The sequence below is a fragment of the Ostrinia nubilalis genome, chromosome 19 (genome assembly GCF_963855985.1).
Source record: "Ostrinia nubilalis chromosome 19, ilOstNubi1.1, whole genome shotgun sequence".
In the NCBI taxonomy this organism is placed as follows: Eukaryota; Metazoa; Arthropoda; class Insecta; order Lepidoptera; family Crambidae; genus Ostrinia; species Ostrinia nubilalis.
Genome location: NC_087106.1, coordinates 5,449,387 through 5,460,227, shown reverse-complemented (window position 1 = coordinate 5,460,227; position 10,841 = coordinate 5,449,387). Strand labels below are relative to the sequence as shown.

The 10,841-nt window shown below is 36.4% G+C and overlaps 1 protein-coding gene across 2 annotated transcripts in view; it reads right to left on the bottom strand.

The window, feature by feature from the left end:
- LOC135081108 (carbonic anhydrase-related protein 10-like) overlaps positions 1-4,300 on the bottom strand; it is a 135,117-nt gene extending 130,817 nt beyond the window's left edge. For both annotated transcript variants that reach the window (XM_063975848.1, XM_063975847.1), the window contains exon 1: positions 4,128-4,300. The gene's annotated coding sequence lies outside the window, so the exon portion shown is untranslated. The remainder of the gene's footprint in view (positions 1-4,127) is intronic.
- Between the last annotated feature and the right edge of the window lie 6,541 nt (positions 4,301-10,841).

Below are 10,841 nucleotides of genomic sequence, written 5' to 3'. Positions count from 1 at the left end.
GATATTTCGGGCCGTCACTGGTATAGTTTTAAAACTTTAATCAATCAAATGGCATGCCCAATCCTCATACAATATGGACGTATTCAATTGCGTCCCAGAGTCGGCTTTGTATCAATCACTGTGGTAATCATAGATAATGCCTGTGCCGGCGATAATCCCAAGTAATCAAGGTGAATGTCATGGCAATGAGATATGTGTACAATTAGATATCACAGATGTATAAATTTTATACTTCCTAAACAATACATCATCAGTCAGGTCAGTCTCCACAAAAAACGATTCTCTCCAATGAGACAAATGGAAGATCAGGATCGCACCTGACATTAAGTGAGATGCTGAGGGTTCCTATTCAGTTTATGATCCGAGGAACGCGGGTTCGAACCCCGCCGCCGCTCGACTATTGTGGTGAACCCATTCGTAAAGTTCGTAACACAAGCATATTTAGCTTACCACGAGGGGTTTACAAATTGCTAATATTCTTTGAAAAAAAACTCCCCTTGAAAAGGCCCGGAAAGACAGCAGCAGGCAGCGAATTCCAGTCCCTAGCTGTTCGCATTATGAAAGCGTTTGCGAAACGCTTAGTGCGAGCTGGAGGAATGTCGACAATAATGTAGGGATGGGACGCTAATCTGAGTCTGGTTCCCTGGTTATGGAAGGGTCTATACTCTATACGCTGGCCAGGCGGTTTAATAAGGCCTGTTGGTATATTTCTCCAATACTCTCCACTTACAACATCCACGGAGAGAGTGGAGGTTCTATTCTACTCTAATGGAACTACAGAGCTCATTTACGGCCTTACCAATTCAAACTTATAATAAGAACTAGCTGCCGCCCGCGACTTTGTACGCGTGGATCAATGGGGTAACCCATTAGGGGTGGAGATTCGTAAAATCCTTACTTAGCGGATGCCTACGTCATAACATCTACCTGCATGCCAAATTTCGATCCGTTCAGTGGTTTGGGCTGTGCGTTGTCAGTCAGTCAGTCAGTCACCTTTGAGTTATATTTAGATATTTCTGCACAGTCATAGGGATGACAACTTCATAGAGCGACTGATCGTTCAGGGAAAAGTTCTAGGAACCCGATCGCGCGGCATGTCACCTATGAGCTGGACTCACCAAGTAAAATTGGCAGTGGGCAATCGCGAATCTGACTGCACCAGGCAGTCTGCCAACAGGTAGAGATGGCGGGAGATCATGCGGAGAGCTGTATCCGCCTCTACAACCAACTTGAACTCATCGTGACCACGACCGCTCTGCCAAGAGCGAAACGACTAAGAAGAAAGAAGTTATATAGGGTCTATAAATTAATTTGTGTGTACTTTTATTACAAAACCTGTACAACAAATGCAAAAAATCATGAAATTGAAATCAATTGTCGCAATGTTGGAACTTTTAAAAAGAGCGAATGACTTTTTTGCTTGGAGTTTTAAAGATCATGCTATTACTTGGGGACTGGCTCACTTTTAGCAGTAGGTTGCCATTGTCTGAAACGTTGATTAAATTAACATTACGGAGAGGTATTTTTAAAAATTTTGTATTCTAAAACGTATACAGACACCATGTCACAGGAATAAGCCCGTAACCATAGACGCGTATGAAAAATTCGTGTATGAATTCAAAAAGTTCCCTTTATTTGTAACTAGCAGGCTCAGAGAACTTCATATCTCCAACACTGTCCATTTAATGTCGCCTATAGTGAGACGTGTCAATAATCGAGGAAAATAGTATAGTCAATATTTTATTGTTAATTTTCTTCAATTTCTTTTGCCATGATTTCAGTTTAATTAATAGTTATTCTACTATTAGAGATGGATATAAAAATGTAGTGCCATAAAAGTACAACGCAACTTTGTTTTAAAACATAGACAATTTTAATAACTTTTAGATAAAAAATTTCATGAATTCTGGAATGAGCGATTTGATTTTATTGAGTCTATGCAACTATTTTCGTTGTTAAATTCTTAAGGAAATATTCGCTTAGTACAAACCAAGTAATATTCGAAGCCGTTTGCATAAAGTAGGTTTGTATGCTAATATCGGCAAATTCAAAATTAAAATCTACCGCGACCCTTTGATACTTAAACAATCAGAGCCCCAATCAAAGTGCTGGCACGAAAGAAATCAAGAAACTTTTTAACTTTGGCATTTGTTAAGAGGTAAGAACAAAAAGTTTTTAATACAATCGGTTAATTTGGAAGTGTTAAGCTGTGAAGTTGAGAAGTTGTTGGACTGGGACGTCTCGAGTTGTCAAGTTTTACACTGTTAAGAGTTCTGGAATTTGCGCTTTGGGTTTGATTTTATGATTTTACATCGTTAAAATATTAAGTTCAGTGACAAATAGTAACAAGTGATAGAAGACAATATTCGCAGCACTTGCCAAATGTTGTTCTCGAAGCGCTGGTAGAGTAAAAAGAATATGAGACATGTAGAGGCTTCTTAAGAGTAAAATATTTGACGATTTGTAAGTACTATTCATAGCCTATACAAATGAAGAAATTTTGATTTTTACTTTAATATTTATGCTTATTAAATACTGCTCTTTTTATTGTGTGGTAATCATAAGTTAAAAGTAAAGTGAACGAACGTTAGTAAATTACAGTTGTTTATACTTAATACACTTATTTTACCTAAAATAATATAAATAGGAAGGTTATTAGCGGTAACCCTCGTTATCATACTTATTTCAATACAAATAATAATTATTATATTGATATTACTGATTTATTGGGAATGACATTCAGATTAAATTATTACTAGCGACCTGCCCCTGCTTAGCACAGGTACAATGTATTAAACTTAAAAAACCTTCCTCTTGAATCACTCTATCTATTAAAACCGCATCAAAATCCGTTGCGTAGTTTTAAAGATCTAAGCATACATAGAGACAGACAAACAGAAAAGCAACTTCATTTTGTAATATGTAGTGATAAGCGTGATCTGTACTAAGTTTCGCTACCAGGACCGATCGTAAGGTCATTTAATATTTCCAAGTTTTTATGTACCTACGTCTTCTTTAAAGCCACAAAATGATAGATAACATTAAAACACAAATCTAATATGTTCACAGAAATAAAGCACTTTATAATGCTGAGTCACTTACTAATATTTACTTCACTTTGAGTGCAGGATAATCTTCTTCTATTTGCGAAGTTACATTTCCATTTACTGCATTTACAGGTATTCGCGATATTTTAGAAGGAGCTTTGCGAAGCTTAGTGAGGTAGCAGTATTGAAAAGGAGAATTGCGGAACTAACTTGTTATTAAAAGTATAAATTAAGTTTAATCTGGGATTTAATAAATATGTGAGCTCAATTTCTTAAGGAAATTATTTGTTACCAGTTTTTTTTATTAGCATATTTTTTGAGTAAAAGTTGGGAAATTGTATTTTATTCACATATAAGGTAAAAAGAGGTCGTCTTGATATAATTATATTATTAATTCTGTGTATCTTAAATTCGATTTACAAAACATAGGATAAGATAAGTTAAAATATTTTGCCTTAAAAAAAATAAGTTTAATGTGGGTAGAAAGTTTTAACTAGCGTTTTCATAAAATGTGACGAGTACGACACTGCCGAAATTATCAGCATTTACCTTAGGACTTGAGGATATTTTAAAGTAAAAAAACTTGTTTTAAAATTGCACTCTATTGTTATTATAGTACTAGCTACTATACTAGTGGTACTATAATTTCAAACTTAATTATAGTAATCACCACAGATTTTATTACCACTTGAAAACTTTTTATTTGATTTCAAACTTCTGCCCACATCACGAATATTATTGCGCATAATATTAAAGTTTTACTAAATTTCCAATGAAACTATCCCCATGAAAATTTCATATTTTATTGTGTACTAGAAATAATATTATAGTAATCCACTTTATACGTTTCCTATGAATTTCTGAAAGCTTTCACTCGCTTTCAGCTTTGATGTTTTAGGAGAGCTTTAAAAGCCTACGAAGTTCGAAGCAATAGTTTCGCATTTAGATTAAATGTTGTCGACGAATAAATTAATTTGATTGTGTTAGTAAAAGCTTGCGTTTAAGCCGCAAAAGCCGGTTTAAGTTATCAACTTTTATTTTAATTGTTTATTTAGCTAAAAAGTCTTATGCTACACCTACCTTAAGTTAAAAACACACACCACCTCACAGCAATAAAGCCCGTAACCACCACAGAACACAGACGAGTTTACAAAAAAGTTTTCCGCGAAAGAACTGACCGAAAGCGATTCTCCCCCACGCGTGTGAACTCTCGCGAAGCTCGCGGTGAACTGACTGCTAGTCTTGCTACTGTCTCCGCTTTCATGAAATGAACTGAAAGGGACAACACAACTCCGAAACATCCTAACGCTGATCCTGATCCAAAGGATTTTCACTTTTGGATTGAGGGGGATACAGTTGAATATTGGAAGTTGCGAAATTTGTTTTCAAAGTACTCGGCTGTTTGTTTGGGAGGGCCACAGAGGCGGGAATGAGTGTGTCGAAAAAAAAATAAGCCAACCACGTCTCAGTGAGTTAAGGCATCGGGGCGGGTTTTCAGCTTCAATCTTTAATTAAAACGGCAACTTTGCGTTTAATGAATTGAAGTTTCCAGATTGGAAAAAGCCTTGGGAAGACTGGGGAGTCCGTGTGTGGAATATGATAGCGTTGAGGCGCCTTAATTAATATTTAATAATTAAAGGTTGGCCTTTGTCGTGATATTCTTAGAGGTAGTGTTTTGAATTTGGAATTTGCCGGAGGAAACTATCATTAAATACCTTTACAATTATTAGAATTACTGGGATCGTTTTTCCAAACATATTCACAAAGTTTTTAATACTTTAGCAAATTATTTTCTATTTTATTACCTAAACTAAACACCGCGCATGTTTAGTAAACATATATTTTTATACTGATAGTGTAAAGTTTTTTTTTTTATGTGACAGGAGGCAAACGAGCAGACGGATCACCTGATGTCAACTAAATGCATAGTCTGTGTCATAATTTTAAGTTAACTGTGTAGTTAACTTGAATAATCGAGTATAATATACAATGTGTACGTAGTTTACTCAAAGCATTTTCTCAGTTAAATAAATACTTTGTAAAAGAACTTTGTCTGGCATAAATTTAAACAAAACATATTAAAAAGTTTTGTAGCAAAACAGCTTTGTTAACTACAACGAAACTGCTTAAAACTTTAAGTCTGAAATAATCAGGACAGCTTTATGACTGAAGTAAGTGTTCTATGAAAAAATCGATTTAAGGGCATCTAAAAATCAGAAGCAATTCAATGAAGGACTAAAGGACAGACAAAATTCGTTATCTCTTTCTTTAGTAGGCGGGACTTGCCCTACACGCATGCGTACTCCGTCCGTCTTAAGAATAAGACCAGAACTTTTTGTTCTTTCTCAATAATACATCAGTTATGTACAGCGGAATACATAGCTGTACATAAGGAATACATAAGACAGCGTCTTGGAACGGACAAGGTCGAAATGACACCCTAATCTCATCTCGATTCACGTCCTATCGACTCTCGTAGAATTCGGTGAAAGTTTGTTTGCTTAAGTGAATATTTTTTGTACTATATTCATCCAATTTTAGGATTAATTTGAAGAAATATAGAGGGATTTCCGAAATATCAGTCAAGCTGCTGAAAGGCAAAGTATTGTACATTTAATAAACACTGCGGGATTCGTCGTCAATGAAAGAAGACAGAAGTTATCACTTTTTTGGCAGAACGTATTGTGTAAACATTAAAATTACTTGCGTTCCTGACTTTGTTTTAGTGACATCATATTTGGCTTTGTTTTATCATAAATTATAGTTTGGTAGAAAAATAAAGATTTCAATTTCTTGGTCTAATAGTTGAATTGTAACATCCGTGTATCTATGGTTAGAGCTACAATATTTCAGTGCTTCAGAAAGCACGTTAAACTTGGGCCGATTGAGGCACCCAAACCAACATGTTAGCTGTTACAATAACCAACATGAAAAAAATAAGATTTTATATTCATCAATGTATTTATAACTTTGTACATTTTAAAGCCTGTAAACCTTTGAAAAAGAGGCTGACAATAGTGACTGAGTTTCTTGCGCTGCTTCTTCTCAGCACTGGCCCATTTGTTGTCCTGAAGCAGTGGTAGGGTTAATACTGGGACGTGTAAAAGTGCTTTTTTTAAGCCTATTTACAGAAATAAATGAGTTTTATGAGTTTTAGTTTTTCATCAATGACGAGGAAGCTCTTGGCCTGGATCTCACTTGATAGAGAATGATAAATCAGGTAAGGAAGCGAGATTCACTCGGAATCTTCAACCTCAGAGGAACTGTTATCTTACCTCCAACTGCCGGAACAAAACAACATTGTTGTTAACATTGATCTTATTGCGACAGATTTAGGCAAGATAGTGGTAGCTAGAGCTAGGCGGACTAAGAAACAGCCCTACCACAAGCCAAACCGAGCAGAAAATTTTATTTTCACTTTCAATTGAACCCGGGACCTCTGGGTCTAAAGCAGGTGGTCTTAATTACCACTAGACCACAGAGGCGGTTAATGACAAAATGTAATACTTAGTACTAAAAATAATGCTGTAAGTATTTTTATAGAGTAAGTGTTAGTAACACAAATAAGTAGGTAGTAGTAGTAAGTAGATCTCATCTAACTTTAACGAGTTCTTGTATCTTTGCCATTGCTCGTGCAAACCTATCGTAAATAAGGTTATCAGAGTGCCCTTTGTGAGACATATTAGCCGTGACACTGATAACCTTTGCTCATCAACAATGCTAATAATCTTAGAATGTACTAAGATACAGGCAAAAACACATCAAGTTAACTGTATATCTTATGTAGTTGTAAATAAGTGCTATTCTGCAACAGAAATGTATAGTCTGATGTGCTATCAACTGTTCTACGCAAAAATACGAGTAATACTATCCAGTATAGTAAGCCGAGCCAAATATGAATCTGTATGGAAAGTACAGTTGATCACACGACACATTTTTAAAGATTATTCCTACATCATTTGTTATTGCACAAATTACTAATAGTCCCGTTAGCCCCTCGTACTAACATTATGTTTGTGTCACGAGTGAGCTCACCACAATAGTCCAGCGGCGGCGGGGACCGAACCCGCGTTCCCCGGATCACGAGTCGTCTATAGTGGCTTCACTCACTACGTGTGTAAATCCTGGAAATAAATCAAAATATTATTGTTTTCTTATAATTGCTTAATGTATAGTTGACAGTACAGTCAACGTGAAATAGTTCATGACACCCAAAGTAGCCAAAAAGTTCGCAACATGTCTTTGTTACAATCGGAATAAAGTTGTGTTGTCAACTGTTTGGACACTTTGGGTGGCAAGAACTATTTGACGCTGACTGTACATCAGACTACATTTTCGTTTACTCACTCTTCCTATATTACAACTAAATAAACATTTAAAAAAAGACGAACATTACTAAACAAATTCATTGAATACAATTTCAATTCTGCATCGACTTTCTATACAACTCTTACCCGACGCGCTTGCAGCACCTACTCACGTAAATTGCATTCATACTACTCAACGTAGACGTATTCCCAATACATTTCGTTAGCTGTAAACGCGGCACGTCCGCTCGTCGCGGAGTCTGGTCACGGAGTGCCGCTGTTGCGCGGTTCCGGCGCGCGACGTAAGATGGCGCTGTGTCAATTTGCAGGTGAGACGTTTTGGCGCCCAACGTGGTGGAAAGTGGAATGCTTTGAATGTAGTTGTTTTTCCGTTTTCTGATAATTTTATCGCTGGGGTGCATTTTCTTTTGGTTTTAATTATTTAGTGCGGTGATTTGTGTATTTTTCTGAAATAATGACTTGATTAAATAGTTGTATTTTAAGACACTTCTGTGTCATCGTCGTTTTCCATTTAACTTTAACCCCAAATTGTTTGTTCAATAATGCTTTTTATCATGCTAGTCATGTGATTCAGGCAGGATAGAATAGGACCACACAGAATTCGTTTTCTATTGCAAAAATCAATCAAAGAAGTTAAAAATAAAGTGCTTTTTGTCTAAACTTCACAATCAAAAAGCCAGAGCGTAACTAAGAGCCGTTAAAATGTTGGGTCCGTTACAGAATCGGCGCACAGTGGTCGGGATCCGGCGGGGCATTAAAAGGGACTTTTATCTCTCTCCCCAGTTCCCGTGGCTTCGGCGGGATGAATACATCAAACGCGTTCGAGCTTTATACGCCTGGAGATAGGAAACAAACTGTATTTCAGTTTCATTATTTTGTAATTGGACTAAGTACTTACTCCTTTGATATTAAACGTCAGGTATGCCAAAATAGTAACCTAACCTAACCTAACCGAACCCGCGTTCCCCGGATCACGAGTCGTCTATAGTGGCTTCACTCACTACGTGTGTAAATCCTGGAAATAAATCAAAATATTATTGTTTTCTTATAATTGCTTAATGTATAGTTGACAGTACAGTCAACGTGAAATAGTTCATGACACCCAAAGTAGCCAAAAAGTTCGCAACATGTCTTTGTTACAATCGGAATAAAGTTGTGTTGTCAACTGTTTGGACACTTTGGGTGGCAAGAACTATTTGACGCTGACTGTACATCAGACTACATTTTCGTTTACTCACTCTTCCTATATTACAACTAAATAAACATTTAAAAAAAGACGAACATTACTAAACAAATTCATTGAATACAATTTCAATTCTGCATCGACTTTCTATACAACTCTTACCCGACGCGCTTGCAGCACCTACTCACGTAAATTGCATTCATACTACTCAACGTAGACGTATTCCCAATACATTTCGTTAGCTGTAAACGCGGCACGTCCGCTCGTCGCGGAGTCTGGTCACGGAGTGCCGCTGTTGCGCGGTTCCGGCGCGCGACGTAAGATGGCGCTGTGTCAATTTGCAGGTGAGACGTTTTGGCGCCCAACGTGGTGGAAAGTGGAATGCTTTGAATGTAGTTGTTTTTCCGTTTTCTGATAATTTTATCGCTGGGGTGCATTTTCTTTTGGTTTTAATTATTTAGTGCGGTGATTTGTGTATTTTTCTGAAATAATGACTTGATTAAATAGTTGTATTTTAAGACACTTCTGTGTCATCGTCGTTTTCCATTTAACTTTAACCCCAAATTGTTTGTTCAATAATGCTTTTTATCATGCTAGTCATGTGATTCAGGCAGGATAGAATAGGACCACACAGAATTCGTTTTCTATTGCAAAAATCAATCAAAGAAGTTAAAAATAAAGTGCTTTTTGTCTAAACTTCACAATCAAAAAGCCAGAGCGTAACTAAGAGCCGTTAAAATGTTGGGTCCGTTACAGAATCGGCGCACAGTGGTCGGGATCCGGCGGGGCATTAAAAGGGACTTTTATCTCTCTCCCCAGTTCCCGTGGCTTCGGCGGGATGAATACATCAAACGCGTTCGAGCTTTATACGCCTGGAGATAGGAAACAAACTGTATTTCAGTTTCATTATTTTGTAATTGGACTAAGTACTTACTCCTTTGATATTAAACGTCAGGTATGCCAAAATAGTTACGTTAGTACCGAAAGCTACTAAAACAAAGCCTGTTGATCTAAAAAGCTGTGACTGACTCCTGGGTTCCATTCTCAACAGGGTTGTATGGAGATAGGTTTTAGATTAGAAAGTAATTATTAAAGAGAAATGATTCCGTGACATTATGGACCTTTTGTAGCATTATGGATGCATAATGTTTCGATTACGAATAGCAATTCAAAGTGGTCTATTACTCCTAAAAGGTCATTTCTAATATGCATAAAACACAATTTCATTTAATGTCTTGCTATGAGCGAGATAAAAACTTTAAGCTCCGCAGAGGTTGTAGTCAACAAACACTTATTCAGGTGTCTGTCATTGCTTAAATTCGATTTGTTTACATAATTTAAAGTGGAAAGTGGCCCGCTATGGCACAATTTGTTTATTATCTCAGCCTGATAATCACTTACCATTCAGATAAGATATAAGCCAAGAGCTTCCTCGTTGCTGGATAAAAACAAATGGAACCCTAAGTGATCGCATAAGACTGCATTAACAATTGATTTCTATTGTAATTATCTAGTCCCTGAAGGATTATTCTAACCAGCTTGTCTTGTTACTTGGAAGTCTTTAAATTTCAATAGCACACCGTCTCTTCTTTTAAATTCTCGGGCCGCAAGTGGCAATTTTTTTTTTATTAAAACCAGCTTGTCTTTTTACCAAATCTTTAGTTTTCAATAGCACCCTATCCCTTGGACTAGCAGCCTTTAATCGCTGGCGCGCGCTCCCAGGAGTAAGGAGTCGGACTGAACGTTCGCGCTACTATAAAAATGGCGAACGGATTTAAAATTATACTGCACCATTGAAAACTCGTAAATTGATTCGCCCCGACATTCCCGAGCTCTAAAGCAGAGTACGAACTGTCGAGGTTTATTATTTTATTATTCTGTGAAAATAGACTGATAATAAAAATATGTAAGAGCTTTAACCTCGTAAGACCGAAGAGTAAATTTTGTCGACTTCTAAGTATCGCCGAATGTGCTTTCAAAAGAACGAATAATTTGAAGTAGTAAACGCCGAGCACTTCGAGTAAAAAAATTTCTATGTTAGAGATTTTCTTTTGCATTCATATTTTAGGGGCCCTATATAATAGTGCATAGAGCTTATTTTAGGTGAAAAATAATAAAAAAAAATTTTCTCTTAAAAGAACATTCGGTATTACAGACTTTAAAAAGGAAAAGTAAATAAATTGTATTTTATACTTTAAAGTAAAACATAAATGTAACCTTCTTAATAAATTAATACTACATAAAGATACAATAATGATACTAATAAATGTAACTGAAAAGGTA